We start from the raw sequence: 19,027 nt of genomic DNA on the forward strand, positions 1-19,027 counted from the left end.
AATCCCAATTTTAAACTCCTATCTAAAGTTTCATCCTTAAGGATTTCATACTTGTAAACAAAACGACTGAAAGCTGACAGTTGGAAATGTCATGTCTGCTGTCAACCATTCATGAATAATTGACACCAAGATTACCCAGGGAAAGCTGCAATTATCCTGACTCATTAACATATGAACTAAGCCTGGTTTTGTTCTGTAGTTGTAGGATTTTCCTTTAACTCCTTGATGTAGAAGGTAAAAAAACCCCAGCGGGAGTTTGCTATACAAAGAATAAGTCTGAATGAATAAACAAAACCTCAGAACTATGAAGACATATTAGAATTTCAAGTAGTGTTTTGTTTAATCTTGTATATACCGTTTTGCTACTCTGCTATTTTACAGGGGATATCACTGTGACAGATTTGTGTGCTCGCCTAAGGCCTGGAGAACAGCTTTTTGCAAATAAAGGTGTCAATGGGAAGATCTTCTTATCCATGTTCATGTATTTGTACCCATCCAGCCGAAGGTGTCTAATCAGAAAGCTGAAATGGTTGATGTTCAATCACAATTTAAGCAAGCTAAGTTGCCTGGATGATAACAGCATTAACAGAGGGGAAAACATTAAAAAGTCTTAATTTTAAGACTAAGTTTAGCAAATCAGCATTAACCACTGAAACAAGCAGGCAAAGAAAGTAGTCAGGAATTTCACAAGCTAGGAAAAACATGTAAAGAAACAAACTCACAATATTTACGAAGATAATGGAAATTACTAATGGCTGCTCCCAAGCATGGTAAATGCTTTCTCTCAACCTGTACAATAGGACAGACCCAAAACTTTTAGCTGCTGTGAAAAGTTGTAGGGTAGCCTGAAGGTCTAGGAGAGGATCTGAATTAAAAGTTCTTTTCTTGTTAAAAAGCCCTTTGAACTGCAAGTTGAAACCATGAAGCCATTTTCCACAAGTAATTACCATTTCCTATGCCCCTCACTTCTGGTCCTATTGCTTTTAGAAGCTCAGCATATATTGGAGGCCATCATATCAATCTATGGAGTTGAATTATAACTTAGTTTATATAATGAGCTCTCTTTGACAGTCACACACAAAGTCATTGTTCAGAGAGGATAGCCAAGCTATTGCCTCTCAAGTGTAATACACTTCATTAAAATGCAAGTCGTTTCTTAAAACACACATTCACTGAACTCCAACCCTTCATAAATCTTGTAACATTTCATTTCTTGTTCACAGCTCTGAAATCTTTAAATTTGAGCCTCTGGTAACTTCCTGCATAACCTTAAAACACATATAAATTTCCCACTTTAATATTTTCCTTCTTTTTTGTACAAAAATTGCAAGAGAAAATGACAAACAGTTTGGAATTTCTTGCCTATATAGTCTTTGCAGCACACCTGTCAAAAGCAATTATTTAGACACTAGGTCTTCTCATGCTGTTGAAGACTTCCTGACATCCACCCAAATTTCCCATCCTTTAATTCTTAACATTTTTAAGGTTGTTTGATCACTTGACAATGAAAAAAAAGGAAAGCAATGATCTCCAGCATACCCAGACAAAGCTGCTTCCCATTTGTTGTTCCTTTCCCTGTTCCTTTCCATTTGCTCTCCAAATCCATGACTGGCTTTTTTCCCCACAGGCTGCCTGTGGAACTGTCTGCTCAGGAGCCTTTATGGCCATCAAGCACTGCTATTAGAATCACTTCACTTTCTTCAACAAGAACATTATGCCTTGTTCCTCAAAACTCAAACAGATCTTTAACATAACATGTTGGCTCTCTCTATATTTTTAACATAATATATTGTCTTCTACTGGGACAGTAAAATGCACTGTCTCAAGACATTGTACATTTTATTCCAAGCACTATTACTCCTTCCTAATTCCTTCTAGAACACACATGGAATAATCATTTCTATGAGAAAGGGGTTTTGTTGTTGTTTTTGTTGTTGTTTTTGTCTTTGTTGGTTTTTGGGATTTTCTTTTCATAAAATACCTTTCTGGATATGAAGAAGAGGATGAGTTATCCTATTGTCTTTCTGTATAAAGTGTCAATTGCTTTCAAATCGTAGTGATTCTGTACTGTTAGAAGTAGCAGGTGTTGAGTACCCTTTTTTCCCTGACCTAGCATCCTTAATTTACTCAATCTTACCTTTTAGACACTTTCTTTTAATGATTTCTTTCCCTTCCACTATTCTGTAGGTCCTGTTCAGTTAACTTGGATCATTCCAGTTCTCCAAAGGGGAGCACAGTGAAATCACAGATGCTGGACAGGACCTAGGATACCCTGGGCTGGGAGGAACCTTGGGGGTGGTCTCCAGTCCCACCTCCTGCTTAAAGCACTCCATCAAGACTGGGTAAGACCGTGTGTCCACTCAGGGGCTCCAAAACTCTGAGCACCCCTGGGTAACACTGATGAGGCCCTGTGAGTCTGCCAGCACCTGACTCATATTTCTGGTAACTTATTTCTAATTACAGCTTTAGATTTTTCGCCTTTTAATCAACAGTAACTGCACTAAGTAGGCACATTTTTAGTGGGAACTGAAAACTAAATAATCAGCTTTCCTTGGCATTGCTTTCTGATAATTTTCTCAACTGCTGGACCAACATTCTCTTTCACTTTCTTCTAACAGCAATAGAGAGTGCTTGCTGTTAATCCTGGTATCTTTTGGGATCTGCAGTTTCTGTATGACTTTATTTTTCTTATTTAAAAGGAGGTTACAGATTTTATATTTTCAATGTGCTCATTCATCTAAATGTAAGCTAAAAAAACAAAATGCATTTATATTTTCCATATATTCTCTATTTTCCAGATCTGCAGTTATCTGCAGTACTGTGGATGAAAGGATTTATCAAGTAAGCATACAGTGAAAAGTCTAAGAGTAATATTTGATATATCAAAAAGTAAAAATCAGTTTTCTCTTTCTTGCTCTGACTGCAAAATGGAATACACATTAATGTGTTACAATCTAATTTATTTTCTTTTTAAATTATAATCTGGTTCCAGGGTTAGCTTTTCATAGTATAGATTTGAAAAAGAAAATAATTCACGACTCCAATTTCCCTTTATCTTATTATATTGATAGTGGAGAGATGGGGCTGCTCAAGCATTACAGAGTCATTTTATGTTATTTTGCTGAGGTTATTGTTGTTTTATTATTAAATTATTTCTTCTACTGGGTTTTCTTAAATATGATGATTCATATCCTTAATACATTAAAGGATCGCTGTATAGAAATATCTGACCAGAGCCAAAGGACTGAATTATGTGTGAATAGATGAAGACACAGCTTAAGAACACAGAAGAGACTCAATCCACAGCATAAGTATAAAGAAAATTTAAAAAATAATAGTCTTAAGGATATTAGAGATCTCAAGTCTTATTTTCCTAAGCTATAGTGATTCTAGGTCATACTAAAATTGCAAAATAGTAATAAAAATGCCTTGTTATACTTAGAGGGAACCATCAATATTTTTGAAATACTTAAAATGCAATATTGGTAAAAAAACAAAACCAAAATCTAATTGAAGCCCCTTTATAGGTTGCAAAGGAAATATCTGTCCAAATGGTTTTCAGTTTCTCTCCTTTTAATCAGTTAAAGGGCCTCTTATTTTTTGAAACCAGCAGGTAAACCACTTCTCATCAGACAGAAATGCATCTGAAGATTGTCTTTTCAGCCATGTAATGCCAACAGCATCAAGCATTAAATATGGAGAGTTTCATTGGTGTTATTATTAAAGAGAATAGGACTTGTATGGAGATGGTGAAGAGAGCATAACCAGCAGTTGTGGGAAATAAAAGTAGTACTGCCTCCCACTGAAATGCAAACAAATCTCTTTTTAGTTATTTCATTTTTCAGCATTTATTATGCAAGTTTGTATACAATAAGGTTTAAACTGCGTAGTGGTTGGTCAGACAAGAGATACAGAATTATTTCATTTCCTTTGAGACAAATTTGTCTGTTAAAGGTCCTTTTCCTCGACATAAGTTTTTGTGATAGCAACAAAAAAGATCTACAAAAATAAAAACTAATATTTTATAACTTACAGCACAGGATTTGTGGTTCATCATTTCTGAAAACATGGAGTTGATAATAAGCCAATTTTACTTCTGAAATCAAAAGGGTAAATAAATGATGTGTATAGAAAACCATGTGAAAAAGTCTGATACTGCAAATGTCTAATCACATGGTTTCAGCAGGAGGTTAGGAATATAAATAGGAGTTAAGAACCCCTGCTGAACCTGGAGCATGGTTAACTTTATATGCTTGAGTAATATTTAAATCAATGTGAATTCAATATAATATTAAGTAATCTTATATTTAAAGGAATAAAGCTGAGATTATTCTTCTCGGTTATGTGCAGTTACTTACACATCATTTGATAGCCTTTTATTTTCATATAATTTAAATTCACATTTCAGTTTTCTGTATGGTTTGATGAACTGCATAAATGTTTGGTTTATTGATATTTTGTGAATAATGAGGTCCACTGGTACATTCTTATAACTGATAAAATACCCGCAAGCTCCACATTTATTCAGCACAATATATTCTTTGGATTCTGAGTTGCTAAATGAAAGACATTTGATCCTAATGATATTTGAGAATTATAAGATCACTTAGTAGTATCAATTAATTGTAATAAGTAGAAGCATTTGTTTGACATGTCACACTATTATTTTTTTAGTGGTATAAATCCATCTTATTTTACCAATTCATTTATAATGGTATGGTCATAATATATATAACTAGTTCCCATATCAAAATGCAAATTTTTATTAACATATTTTTATCATTAATTTTTAATGAATAAAACATTGTTGCTTTGTTTGACTACTTTATATTCACATATATTAATATTATATTATATTTTTACATATACTAATTACAGTCATATATAAACAAATGCAGAAAATCTCTAACCTGTTATGAGAAAAGAGAAAAAACCTCCCTGTTTTCATCCTTGTCAGACTAAATAAGGGTGTCCATGGTTCTGAATCCTGTACAGGAAATATAGGCTTCAGGTAAATTCAGGTTTCAAAGTCTGAAGTCTTCTACAACAGTATAATCTCTGGGTGATATTTTTGGTGAATAATCTCTGGTAACTAAGAAATATACCAAGCATGTTTTATACATGAAAAGCAAAAGCATCATCAGAGCTACTTTAATTGGAGAAGGCTGGATAGAAATAAAGTTCCAGCTTTAAGGCTGCCACAGACCTCTAGTTTGAAGAGTCCTACAGACTGAATCACTGATATTGAGAGCCTCTTCAAGCCACAATTGAAACTGAAAAAAAAAAAAAGTCAGATCTGTTTGCTATTGATAAGTGATGCTTTTAATGTGTGTGTGTGTGTGGGTGTGTGTGCTTACCCTTTTGCTTTATTTTCTGTACTGAACTGACACTTGACAAGCTTGGCTCTTTCACAAACACTTCATTTGTGGACAAAGGAAACAATAAAAGATATTAGATGGCACAGTTGTAGCATGACATATTAAAGTCTGTTTTAACTTACAGCTTTCAATTTTACACTTGTAAAAAAATTCATTTTGTTTTACACTTGCATAATATTCTCATACAGAAAGATGCAATGAATACACAGATTGTGATAATCATATTTCAGATGTGAGATTTCTTGCAGCAGAATGTGTTTCTTTAGCAATCTATAAAACTATTAAAAGATTTAGTCTGGGCAGATATCGTTGTCTAAAGTTACCCTTTTTTTTGTCCAAATCATCCTCTTAGTCAATAAAAAAATAACTATGTTTTCTGTCACTTTGAAGCTTTCAAAATCTTACACTGAATCTTATGGTACAGAAACATACCAAGGCAGGTGACACACTTCCAAGGAAGAAAATTTACATTTATATTGGCATTATAATAGTAAATATATCTGCATTTTCACTCAAACATAAAGCATGTAATAACTTCTCTAACAGTTAATTAAGACAGCATCATTATGATCCACTAACCTTTGGTATACCTGATAGCATTAAAACAAGAATGTAATCAAGGCTGCATCAGAGACTTCTTTTTGTAGCCTTTAGGTAGAAAATAATAGAAGATTGGTGTGGTTTTACTATTGATTTTAAACCCCACACATCCAGGAGTGTTACCCATAGGAGATCTATAATGAATGGTTAAAGCAATGATCTGATTTTTATTTAGTGCAATAATACTGATTCTTTATGTGTCTTAGGCAGTGCCGTCCTCTCATTTGCAACACAACTTTAATTCTGATCTGACAGTTTAAATCTTTCATCCAAAAAGTTCAGCACTACATCATCCATGTGTAACTTCAAATGTCACAACCATTTAAGGGCCAAAATGGTATTGTCATCCCTATTGATTTTATTTTGACCTTTTTAGCGAAATTTGGGACAGACTAAGAAAAAAGCTATTAATTCTAATCCGTAATTATTCTCAGGTATTAACAAAACCACTTAACTCTAGTAGAGGTTCAAATATATTAAAAAAGCTCTTAGCCATCAGAACTAAATAAGTAATATAAGGGAATATAACTAAATATACAACTAATATAAGGGAAATAACTGATTTAACAGAAGTCAGCCCGGAAGTCCATTAATAATTCCTGCTTTCAAATTTGTCTATAAACATTAACCCAGTAAAATGCCACTGTAAAAACCGTAACAGAGAAGATAAGCAAGAAGAATATCAAAAGAAAGTTCACATAACAGAGAAGATAAGCAAGAAGAATATCAAAAGAAGGTTCACATAATGGGAATATTTTTTCTAAAGTGTTTGTTGGTTTAGTTTTCAATATTACCACTTTCATTGGTGAGTCATAACATCAAATGCAGCAAAAACACATATTACAGAAAAATTAATATAATTTCAGGCCAATTGAATATATCAACTTAGTTATCAAACAACAAACTACAAATAACATTTCTCAAAATCATCAACTTTCATAACTTTGTGTCAGATTACCAGAGCACTACTTTTCACTCTATCTCATTTTCCTCTTACAATTATTGTTAATCTTAGAGAGTTTTTTTTCTTCATTTTTGGTTCAGGATATTATATTTTGAAGCAAGGTAGAGCTACATAATATGGAATCTTGCCAGCTTCCGATTAACAATAAAAATGTTAAGAGTATTGGACTGTAATATAATGATAAGATTAAACTGTGAAACAGGTTTGATTATAAAAGACCTCATCTGAAAAAAAGGTAATCCTGATGTGAAATGTTATATATTATGGCTGACAAGAAATAATAAACCAACTTATGCATATACTAAAAGTTAAAATATTCAATTATATTTTAGAAGACATTCTTATCAGTGAAACACACTTGCTCTACCAAAATAAAAGTTGCATAATTGGAAATGAAAAAGTTGTAGCTGTGTCCTTCAACTTTTTCCAAGGTGCTTGTTGATTTTTTTTCTGGAAGAACACTTATCTTATTTCAGGGGAGGAAAAAGAAGCCAACTTCTATTTCATTCAGTTATTTTCCTCTTAGCTATGCCATTCCTGTAAACATTTCCCGTCTAGATCAAATTTTAGGATAAGTATTAAAGCAGTAGCCCATGGACCTACATGAACATTTGCTTATTAATTTTGGCTATGGAAACAATGCAGCACACAGCTTTTCTTTACACATGTTCATACTGTATTTTCTGGTTTGATTAATCAGCCTGTTCTGAAGGTCTGAGCTTTTTGCTTTTCGTAAAATGTGGTTTCAGGTATCATGGTTGTTTTATTCAGGCTTTTATAGAGACATTGCTACCTCCTAATTCAGTTTCCAATACAAACACAACATATTAGCTTCTTAAGAATGATCAAATACAGTGGCTGTTTGAAGTAGATAAAATCAAAACATTAAATTTCCTGAACGGTACAAATATTTAACTGACAATTCATTTAATCATCTCAGATTCAGAAGAGGTTTTGTAAAACCCCTTTCAAACCTAGAACAAACTTTAGGACTTAATCCCACTAATCCTCCAAAGCTGAAAAACATAAAAAATATCATATTAGTTTGGCAGCGTGTCCTGTTGGTCGTGCAGGTCAGCAGACTCAGGCTGCAGAAAACAAACTGGCAGGTTAACAGGTCAAACAGAAAGCTGAGATGCATTTTATTGTGTCCCAGGATCTAACCAGGTAATTGCTCTTCAAGGGATTTGAAAGAGCCAAGGATCGTGGAGGCTCAGAGGTGTCACTGCTTGAGTGCATTGGTAACCCCACACTGACACTCCCTCTCTCCTGTGTCTGCTTTCCTGGTATCAAATTAACAAATCCCTCCCATCAGCACCTTTTAATTCTGTTACATTAAGGAAGTCTCCTGTTTTTCTGCTTAAGGCAGAAGTTCTTATTCTTTGGGCACCACCACTAGGTTTTCTGACCCAGCTGAGCATACACAGACTTATGCAAAAAAAAAAAAAGGTCATTGAAGGAAATGTGAATTTAGGAGCTGGGAGCCAAAAGTTCACTGTGTAGTCCTGTGATTCTTTGAACTGTGAGAACAAACCACTTGCTGCAGTGAACTTACAGACATTACTACTTCCATCAAAAGTAAGAGGATTACATCCTATCAGATGAATGGTAGGAGACATCACTATAAAAGCCACAATCTTAATGAAAATATCTAATTTTATGTTCTGCTCCCGCCATAATTTTCAGATTTCAGAAAAAAATATTTCTGTTTCTACTCTAATTCAATTGAAGATATCGTATTGGAGATTTTCATTTAGATAATGTGCATACCCTCATATTTTCAATTGAAATATTCATAGATTTTCTAGATCACTAGGGAAAACAATTATATTACCTGCTGGTATGCTGTTGATCCTTTATAGATGTTTAAGCAGCACTCAGCATTTATTTTCCATTCTGCTTTCTGTATCTAATTAGGAATTCTTTAGTGGATTTCACTGTGAAGAGCAGCAGAATACAGAAAATATTGAAAATAGAGAAATGTGGAGAATATGCTTCATATTGTCTCAAGTTTATTCTTCTAGACATGCTATTTTACATGAAATAACCCAGATATGACTGCAACTTTCTTTCTCCATGGACAATTTTTCTAGTTCAACAACAGTTGGTTTCTATGTAATACTATAATGGTTTTATTTCTGTTGAGAAAGCAGAAGTAAGGATTAATGTTCTTTTAAGGAGGCAGGATGTGTATGACACTCAATTTTGCCCACATGTACAAATGAACACAGACAGGTAGTATTTGTTAAAAAACAAAAACAAAAAACTAAAGGTTCAGCAGACCTTGATTTTGGAAGAACGTTGTTCATAAAGACTTTGGTGCATAACTTCACAGTTAACTGAAAATATGCTAGTACAGCATCTTTACAGGTTATTGTTACATGGCTTGCAAAAGTCTAAAGCTATTCCAAATGTCAACATAAATGCTAAGAATACCTTCAGGCTAGGAAAAATCCCACTGAGTCTGGGCTCATTTCATTTCATTTCATTTCATTTCATTTCATTTCATTTCATTTCATTTCATCAGACTTCACTCAAAGCAACTAAAAATATAAATTTAACTTTCACACGTAAAAAAATATATTTTAATTTTATCAACTGTCAGCTGAATTTTTGTATTATTTTCCTTACTTTCCAGTCTATGTAGCACTACAGTCTTGGGGAAGAGCTACTGGAAAGCTGCCCAGTGGAAAAGGATCTGAGGCTGCAGTTTGACAGTGGCTGGACAGGAGCCAGGTGGCCAAGAAGGCCAGTGATATCCTGGACCTGTATCAGGAACAGTGTGGCCAGCAGGACCAGGGCAGTGACCACCCTTTTGTACTTAGCACTGGAGAGGCCACACCAGTTTTGGGCTTCTCATGACAAAAAGGACATTGAGGTGGAGGAACACGTTCAGAGAAGGGCAGTGGAGCTGGGGAAGGGTCTGGAGCACACAAATCTGATGAGGAGGGGCTGAAGGAGCTGGGGCTTTTTAGCCTGGAAAAAGAGGGCTCAGGGAAGACTCTACAACTCCCTGGAAGGAGGGTACAGCCTGTAGGGACACTGCTCTTCTCCCAGGCAACAAGTGAGAGAATGGAATGAAACTACCTGAAGTTAACGCAGGGGAAGTTTGGATTGGATGTTAAGAAATGTTTATTCACCAAAAGAGTTGTCAGGCACTGGAGCAGGCTGCCCTGGGAACTGGTAAAGTCACCAGCCCTGGAGGTATTTAAAAGGAGGGTAGATGTGGCACTCAGGGACATGGTTTGGTGGTGACTCAGCAGTGTTGAGTTAATGGTAGAACTCAATGATCTTAGAGATCTTATCCAATCTAAATGATTTTATGATAAGAAGTCCCCTCCTTTTCAAAAAACTAAAAAAAAATTTTGCAATTGAGTTATTGCATTTTAGCAAAAGAAGCCAACTAAACATCACTTTTATAGCCAAAATACTGTAGTAGGCATTTTTTTATCCCTAATTAAATGTATCTTTTCCTCTCTATTGAACTTAAATATTTTTTGCTGCAGCCATTTTGCAATAGTGCTAATGTGCTTCATAACAGCATGTTCTGCTAAGAGTCTTGCTCCAGATCCTTGAAGAAGAGTCCTGTAAAACACAGAAGTTCTGATGCATATGGAAGATAATAAACTTATTTCCACCATGTGTATGTGCTGGAAATCAGACTCAATCACCTGGCCAGTGTGCATTTTAAATTTGGCAATCTTTCCACTCAATTGAGATCAGCAGATCGTTGAACATTCATGGGTCAGAACTTTTTATTAGAAGATCCTGATGTTATGTTCTTGCTTAAAACAATTCATCATTGCCCTTTCCATCTGAAGAACTTTTACCTTTTGAGAGTTAATTTACTATACAATGTTTCATTTGATAGGCCCTGAACCTTCTGCTCACAAGTTACTTAACATCACATTTTTCCTACTCTTTAAATTTCAAAATCATGGTTGATTTCCTTGTAATGAATAATTAATAAAGATAACTGTTCTGCTGGATGAATTAGGAAGGAAAGAGAATAGCTAAAAAGCTTCTTCCCTTCATAGTTGGGGTACAAAAGTGTTATTGCTAAAGAAGGGTATGAATAGATGCATAAATGTTCAACTCTTTCCCAGACCAGCAGTGGCTCTCTGGAGACATCCAGCCAAATTTAGTCACAGGGTACAGTCACTCCATCATTCAGTACCATACGAGCACCATACATTGGAGCCAGGGTAATGTATTTTATCATGGTCATATTATCTATATGTAAACAAAAAAAGTCCAGGTTTTTGGTACAGATAAACATTCAAAAACTGAATTACAAGACTTTACATAAGGAAAAATCCAAACCAGATACTTGACCTGATAAAGTGCATTATTTCTCCATTAACTTTTTAACATCTTAGTACTTCTGAGTTCTCCTAACATAAATTGAATTGCTATACTAAGCGATCATCACAAAAATTAAAAAGCAAAGCAACAAATAAGAGCAAAAAGAGAACATCTGCACTGCAAATGCTAACAGAAGCTAAGCATACAGCTTTTGTAATGAATTACTTAACATTGGCTGATGTCAACAGAGAGCATTGAATGTCAAGAATTCCTATAAAAGCAAATATCCAGCACACATCACGTTTTTCAGATTTAGTGAATTCCGTTTTGCTCCTGCAAAGTCCACAAGAAATTTCTTTATCCTTTTCTCTGGACTAAAAATCAGAGTTTCTCAGAGGAGTAAAAAACTGCACTTCTCTTTACTCTAAGCTAATAACAGCTCCTGAATGAATCTCTGCCATAATTTAAGAAGCCTAAGGCTATAATTATACAAATGAATTATTGAAAGGTAATTTTACTCTATTTTGGCCATTCTGTTCAAAGCCTACATATTTATGCTCATTCTCTGAGGTAACTGATTTGGAAAACATAAATGTAAAGCATTATGCAACAAATGATGGTGCCCTACTTCTGAGATTATTAATATTTTCTTTCTTACATTAAAAAGAAAAAAAGTACAGAATATTAATTTCAAAATCAGTAGGAGAAACTTCTCATTAGGAAAAAGCAATCCCTTTAAAAAACCCATTCTTCTCTAACATTGCATTACCAAAAATTGTAAGCTAATGTTTTAAATTTTCTTTTTATTGTTTGCCTCTGAGTTCTAAGCCTTGCAGGGCATTTCATTATCACCTTTCATAATCAAGAAAGAGATTTTCTCTATATGAATTCTGAAATAAGCATGGGCTCATATAGCTCCAATTCAGTAGCAGTTGTAGTAATACTTCTGATTAAAAGTCCCAGAGCATGCAGGGGAAAAATTGTGTATGTTTCAATGCAAGGAACATCCTCAAGTAGAAATCTCAGTGACCTGAGAGTGCTTTTTTCACTGAATATGATTCTATTAGTCCAGTGTTTCTTCAGTTTTTCAGCATTAGAAACTATCTAGCATGTTCTAAGTAGAATTCTTTCTTTTTATTATTGCAAAGGCATAGTTGCTGTGATAGATAGAAACAGAAAAGTGCATTTGGAAAAATCAATAAGAGCAAAGGTGTGAAGGAGCTTGTTCTTTGTCACTGCAGCTTGGTTACTAAGATGAACAAAAAACTTATAGAACAATGATATACCAAAAGCTGATTAGAAAATCAAAGGCAAGCCTTTCCAAGGAATATCTTCTCTACAAAATTAAGAGTTTTCTGGTGAATACACAAAAACCCAAGAAAAATTCCCTTTGACTTTTGGATTAAAAAAAAAAGTTATGGTCTTCAATTAATGGAGTGCTACATCCTGTAAGTTGTAACTATAATTCTGAGCAATTTTCCCCCTTTCTATGTGCCAAAGTTCATTGTTGTGGACTTCTCACGGTTTCCCTTTGAAGTTTATGGTCGCTACATCATGATGATACATAAGGGGAGTTCAAGCCTCAAGAAGGAGCCTCATGGCCTGTGGAGAGTAATGAGAACATTGTCACCTAATTATTCACCTACCTCAGCCTGAGGGTTTGTCTGTTCTGATGTTCAATTCCAAAATATTTCTGAAGCTATCAGCAATAAAACCCTTCATATTCTCTGCAATATTTCAGGTGGGTGAGACAAATGTGTTTAACTTCGTATTGTAAACAGATAGTAATACACTGACAGTATTTTTAGTCCATCTTTACATATTATAAAATTTAAGAAGTGATACTTCTCACTGTCACTCGTGATGCAGCTATGTATCAAAATAACAAAAAAAACCTTTCCAATATCAGTAGTACAGAAGGTAAACTATCACTATTTCCAATTCACACTTGTCTACCTAATTTTAGTCTTCAAAAACAAACAGAAAAGTAAAATGTGACATGTTTTGCTGAGATTTCAACAATACACATCTAAGTGTCTTTTTTACTTAAAAATATTCCTTACAAAAATACATATGCCAACCATTTAAATTTATTATATGGTGGAGGCAGTACTTTATGATTATGGTTGAAAGGTAAACTTTTGAATTTCTTGAGTTTGTGACTATTTTAATGTATTACCTTTCATAACATTAGGTTTTCTTAAAGCTCACAAAAACCCCAAAAACCTGTAAATACAGAAATGCCAGCTGTGTACACTGTATGAAACATGTTCAGGCCAGCTCTGTCTGGAACAAAGTGGATAAGTTAGGATTTTGAGATCTTACCTTGCCTGTTATATAATGTAGCTTATGCCCAGGAATGCTGTGCCAGCCTGAGTCTGAAACCAGCTGATTACCCAGTGGTTATGAGAGGAACATTGTTTAATTAACCAAACAGAGCTTTTTTACATTGTATGCTCACAATAAATCATGAACCAGCCACTGCAACACTCATGATGGTGCCACCAATATATGCAGAAAACAATTCAAAACAATTGGATAGGATGGAAAAGGAAAAGGAAAAGGAAAAGGAAAAGGAAAAGGAAAAGGAAAAGGAAAAGGAAAAGGAAAAGGAAAAGGAAAAGGAAAAGGAAAAGGAAAAGGAAAAGGAAAAGGAAAAGGAAAAGGAAAAGGAAAAGGAAAAGGAAAAGGAAAAGGAAAAGGAAAAGGAAAAGGAAAAGGAAAAGGAAAAGGAAAAGGAAAAGGAAAAGGAAAAGGAAAAGGAAAAGGAAAAGGAAAAGGAAAAGGAAAAGGAAAAGGAAAAGGAAAAGGAAAAGGAAAAGGAAAAGGAAAAGGAAAAGGAAAAGGAAAAGGAAAAGGAAAAGGAAAAGGAAAAGGAAAAGGAAAAGGAAAAGGAAAAGGAAAAGGAAAAGGAAAAGGAAAAGGAAAAGGAAAAGGAAAAGGAAAAGGAAAAGGAAAAGGAAAAGGAAAAGGAGGTGTTTAGAGGATCAGTGTACCCAGGACTAACAAAGGGAGTGAGCTACAGAAATGTGACACTGTGACTCCCGGGAAAAGCACCTCCAAATGCCCTCAGGGTCTACCATTGTTGCTACTCTGGCAGCACAGATCAACCAATTTTACATCTTAGAGGCATTCTTTAGTCTCATGGCCTCTCCTTGCTCTCAGCAAGGATGGCTGAGTTGACTTCTGCCCCTAAAGGTTGCTAAATCCCAAAATCATCATGAACCAGAGCTCTTAGACACGGTAGTTCATAGATCAATATATTAACACACACTGAAATCAATGGTGGTTTGCCTTAATATGCTAAATTTTGAATAGCAGCACTTTAGGACCAGACCCACTGCTCTTCAGCCAGTTTTGGGACTTGTAAGTGCCACTCAATGGATCTGATGGACAGCTGGAGGTGACAACCTCTTAAATTGTCCTAGCTTGGACTCCTAAAGCTTGTCAAAGAGAAATCATTAAGAAGAAATACTCTGACCTTCCCTATTTCCTAGTCTAGCTTTCTACACTTTTTCTCCTAGAAAAGAGCAAATTTTATTCATAGGTGGTGTCTGCAAATTCTTCCTCTCTCTTTTTGCCATATTTTTCTCAGTTAAACTGCAAATAAACAGTGAGTATTTTTCCTTGCCCATTGTTCAAGCCTTGTGATTTTGCTTAGCTAATCACCTTATCAGTACCTCTCACCTTTTGTATTAAATTAAATCACCTCTTGGCTTGTCATAATCTGAAAAACATAAAAATATAAGTGAAAAACCTAGAAGTTTTCAGCTCAACAATTTTTAATATGTGAAACTTATAATAGTATCAATGATTGTGATAATATTTGGAGTTCAGTTTTGATTCAGAGACATATTCTGTAACTTGGAAAAGTAGACATGAGTTGATAAAAAGAGCTAAAATATATATTTTGCATGAATGTCTGTTAAATTCTTTCCCTTACAGAAATAATGCAAAATGCCATTTATTTTATACATAGAATATCTATTAAATTAATACAAGGCAACAGGACACCTAAATAGCTAATTTTCCTGTCATAGTTGCCCAAAAGAATGAGCTAATTATAGTAGCCTTTCCTTTGTTTATGGAAAAATACGAACTTTGTGTTTTTCTGTTTGTTTGTTCCTATTTAAATACAGTTGTGGAGTGTGTAAGGTAGGAAGCAGATCTGAGCATGTCCAAGATTGCTCAGGCATTCAGGGTTCTCCAGGTTGAAACTACAAAAAAAAAATTTCTCCCAGGATGAGCTGCAGGAATTTGAAAATATTTTTGCTTTCTCTAATAGTTTGGAGGGTTAGTTGTGCACTTCACAGGTTCTCATGACAGCTGACTCTAACAAATTCCTCTTGCTGCTCTATCAATCTATGACATCAGTGATGCCCTTCATCTATTTTATTGCTACTCCACAGTTTTGGGAGGTTTTTTTGCACTCCAGCTGGCTATAGAGTTTGTGTGCCTGTACTGCAGCAGGAGCACACGGGGGGAAGTAGCAAACTCCCAGCTCCTGCAGGCTGCAACTTAAAGTACATGGAGCACAAACAATCTTCTCATGCAGAATGGCCTTTGGTTTCTGACCTGTACAAAGAGTTCCCAACAGCAAAAACCACAGAAACTGCCTGTTCATGTACTTTAGGCTGTCACTGGTATTCACACCGTTTCCCAAATCATATTTTGGCCACACTCACTGCAGTGCCATGTAAATCATAGAATTATAGAATGGTAAAGTGGTTCCAACCTCCTGCCAATGACAGTGACACCTTCCACTAGAGCAGACTGTTAGTCCCATCTAACTAATCATCAAAGACTGTCTACACATAAAATTAATTCTGGAGAAATCAATTGCATAATTGTAAAAATATCTGTGTGAACACAACCAGGTTAATTGGAAAAAAAATCCAGGTCTTTTTTCCTCTTTTTTTATTTATAAATAATTTTGCATTTCAGGAAATGAAGCTGCAGCTCTGCACTTGTAGCTATCTTTCTACATTGAAATTCTTTGGTGGTCTCTCTGAGAATTTTTACAGCCACTCATCCTATTTCAAAACGTCACTTTCATATTCTCTACATCCCGAATACTGCTTAGCATTACCCCTTGTGTTTTGTTGTTTCTTTTTTTGTTGTTGTTTTGTAGGGGTTTTTTTGTTTGTTTTTGTGGGGTTTTTTTGGTTTTTTTTTGTCTGCTCTGCTTCTCCCTGCAATGATCTACATCATTTCATGGTACCTCAAATGTCTTCCCTGAAGGAGAGAGGACACATCCTTCCCATCTGCATGCATGTTGCATTGCTTCCAAAACACAGACACAGCTCAGACATTCTTAATCTAGAGGAAAAAAAAATTAAAAGGTTTACAAACTTTGTAAGATAAGGCACAGAAAAGAACATATGGCACTGCCTGAGCTGGGCCAAAATTCAAGTTCTGTAGAGCTGAAATTGGGATAAAGGAGTTGGAAGTAGGAGTGAAAGCAGGTGGACCACACTTTTGAGACAAAAGAAACATGTCTAACCAGACTCTAGCTCACAAGCTACAAAGAACCAGGCAGGATGCCAGAATACAACTTCATTTCATGTCAACATGGCAACAGTGATAAAAATACCAATACTGAGACTAAAGATTCTTTTTGAATCGGAAACTTTTTTTGTTTGCTGGAAATCTGTTCAGGCAGTACATAAATCATTCAGACTCCTTTAGCCCTCTTCCATCTCCCCTGACTGCTAGAGAGAAGGAAGTTTCCTGGTGCCACAGGGGCACAGAATGCTAAATAATTGCTACCTTGCTTTCATGCTGCAAGTCCAGCCATACATGTGCAGTTACAGACCAGCTTTGCCTGTTTCATAAGGGGTGGGTATGATGACCTCGACTTTATTCTGATTCCATTTTTCATAAGCTGCTTGTTAGTCTCTTACCAGTTGCTCAAAATTATAATCAGTGCTCTGAATATCGATGCACTCTTCACTTTCCCATTTTTCTGGTTAAAATGAAGCCCCCCGCATCTCCCCACCTTTGCCACCATCACCTCACACACATACTTTTCACAAGCAATGTAGGAATCTGACTGTTCACAGGGGAAAGTCAGGTCACTTTTGCTAACCTCAGCATCACCTTCATTGTCTGCCTTGCCACATCCTCTACTCCTTACAAACAGTACACACATGCACAGAAAAAGAAACACAAAACATTGTAGGTTATGAGTACTTCGTGATATGATTAAAAAAAAAAAAGGAAAATAAACCATGCAAAATGAAGATATGGAAGAGAATTAAGAAAAAATTCACAAACACTTAAGGTGTGCACAATGGCATTGCCAAAGTGTCTTCAAATTTGTAAAGGTAAAAATCTGTGAAATTCTTTTGTAAAACCAAAAAAAACCCAAAAAACCCTATTTAGTGAGGGTTTATTTTTTTATCTATTTATGACCAGTATATATATTTGAAATGCTTTTTTAAATATAAGCATAACTTTTAGAGGTGTTGTTTTTTTCTGTTGTTTTTCTAGCAAGGCTCTCATCAACATAATTTCTCATTTATACCGAGGCATATAATAGTAATTTCCAAAGCATAAACAGGCAGTCAGCAACAAATGCAAATGACTGGAAACCATTACCCTTTTTTCCCTTAAAAGCCTGGAATGAACAACACAGCATGACACAATGGTGTCTAAACCCACTGCTGACAACACCAACTGGAATTTGAGAGAAAGAAAGTGTACTCACCATAATACCACAAGAAAAGACCCACAGTTTGATGCTTGTTTAATAGGCAGACATGGACTTCTAGACAGTATGAAAAAAATGTGTTATTTTTGTGAACATCATGAATATGTACCTTTACAAGACTCTACTTGCCTTTCTCCTATAGGTATATGGGATTTGCTCCCATGGATAAGTGCAAGGCTGCCTGAAGAACACTAGATGTAATTACCAACCTGACCTCATCAGAAACTGCATTTCCTTTCTCTCTCAAATTGTGCCCTCCTAATATCGTTAATTAGATACCTGGCCTCATGCAGCCTTCTCAGTGATAAATGTAATGTAGTGCAGCAGCAAAACAGCATAAAGACCACATCTGTGAGCAAAGCTCTGTGGATAAAAATGAAAAAAAAAAAAAGATTCACTGGCTTCAGGAAAGACTTTTAAAACAACAATGCAAACCATGTGTCATGGAAACAAACAAAAAGCCGGTCAGAATCAACACTAACAAAATATCTTCATGTGCTCATATTAAAAAAAAAACAAAAAAAAAACAAAAAAAAAAAACAAAAACCCAAACAAACAAAAAAAAACCAAAAAAAACCCAAAAACAACAACAACAACAACAACAACAACAAAAAAAAAAAAAAAAACAAAACAAAACAAAACAAAACAAAAAAAAAAAAAAAAAAAACAAAAAAAACCAAGAAAAGCAGAGGAGAAAACACCCTTTTATTTACTAACCCTGACACTAAACAGTGCAACAGGACTACAGCAGATGGGTTTTTTAACACTCTGTCCCCAAACTACTAATTCTCCCCAGTGAGTGTAGTTCAGAATGGAAAGAGACAAGGAATCCTGTACTACAACAACTCACAGACATTCCTTTGCCGATGCCAAAGCCACCACTTGACTGTAGGGTCTATTCATGTGTCCAAGATACACTTAAAACCAGCAGGGCAGCTGGTAGCAAGCCTTTCCAGCCACTGCAATATTCTGTTCTCTCTAGGTAATGCCTCAATCCCAAATGTCAGCATGAACATCATGATAATGTAACGTAGACGGAGCCAGTAAGAGAAGCTATTTCTCTGAATG

The 19,027-nt window shown here is 35.2% G+C and overlaps 1 long non-coding RNA gene across 7 annotated transcripts in view; it reads left to right on the forward strand.

Annotated features, from left to right (window-relative positions):
* The window catches only part of LOC148224061 (uncharacterized), a 64,327-nt gene that overhangs the window by 22,126 nt on the left and 23,174 nt on the right, over positions 1-19,027 (forward strand). For 4 of the 7 annotated variants that reach the window (XR_015803388.1, XR_015803391.1, XR_015803387.1 and 1 more), the window contains one exon: positions 2,188-2,342. This is a non-coding gene — a long non-coding RNA (uncharacterized LOC148224061). Of the gene's footprint in view, positions 1-2,187; positions 2,443-2,798; positions 2,842-19,027 lie in introns of all 7 variants that reach the window. The other 3 variants (XR_015803393.1, XR_015803390.1, XR_015803389.1) reach the window with 3 other exon arrangements.

The sequence above is a fragment of the Sturnus vulgaris genome, chromosome 4, assembly GCF_052056855.1.
Source record: "Sturnus vulgaris isolate bStuVul1 chromosome 4, bStuVul1.hap1, whole genome shotgun sequence".
NCBI classification, from domain to species: Eukaryota; Metazoa; Chordata; class Aves; order Passeriformes; family Sturnidae; genus Sturnus; species Sturnus vulgaris.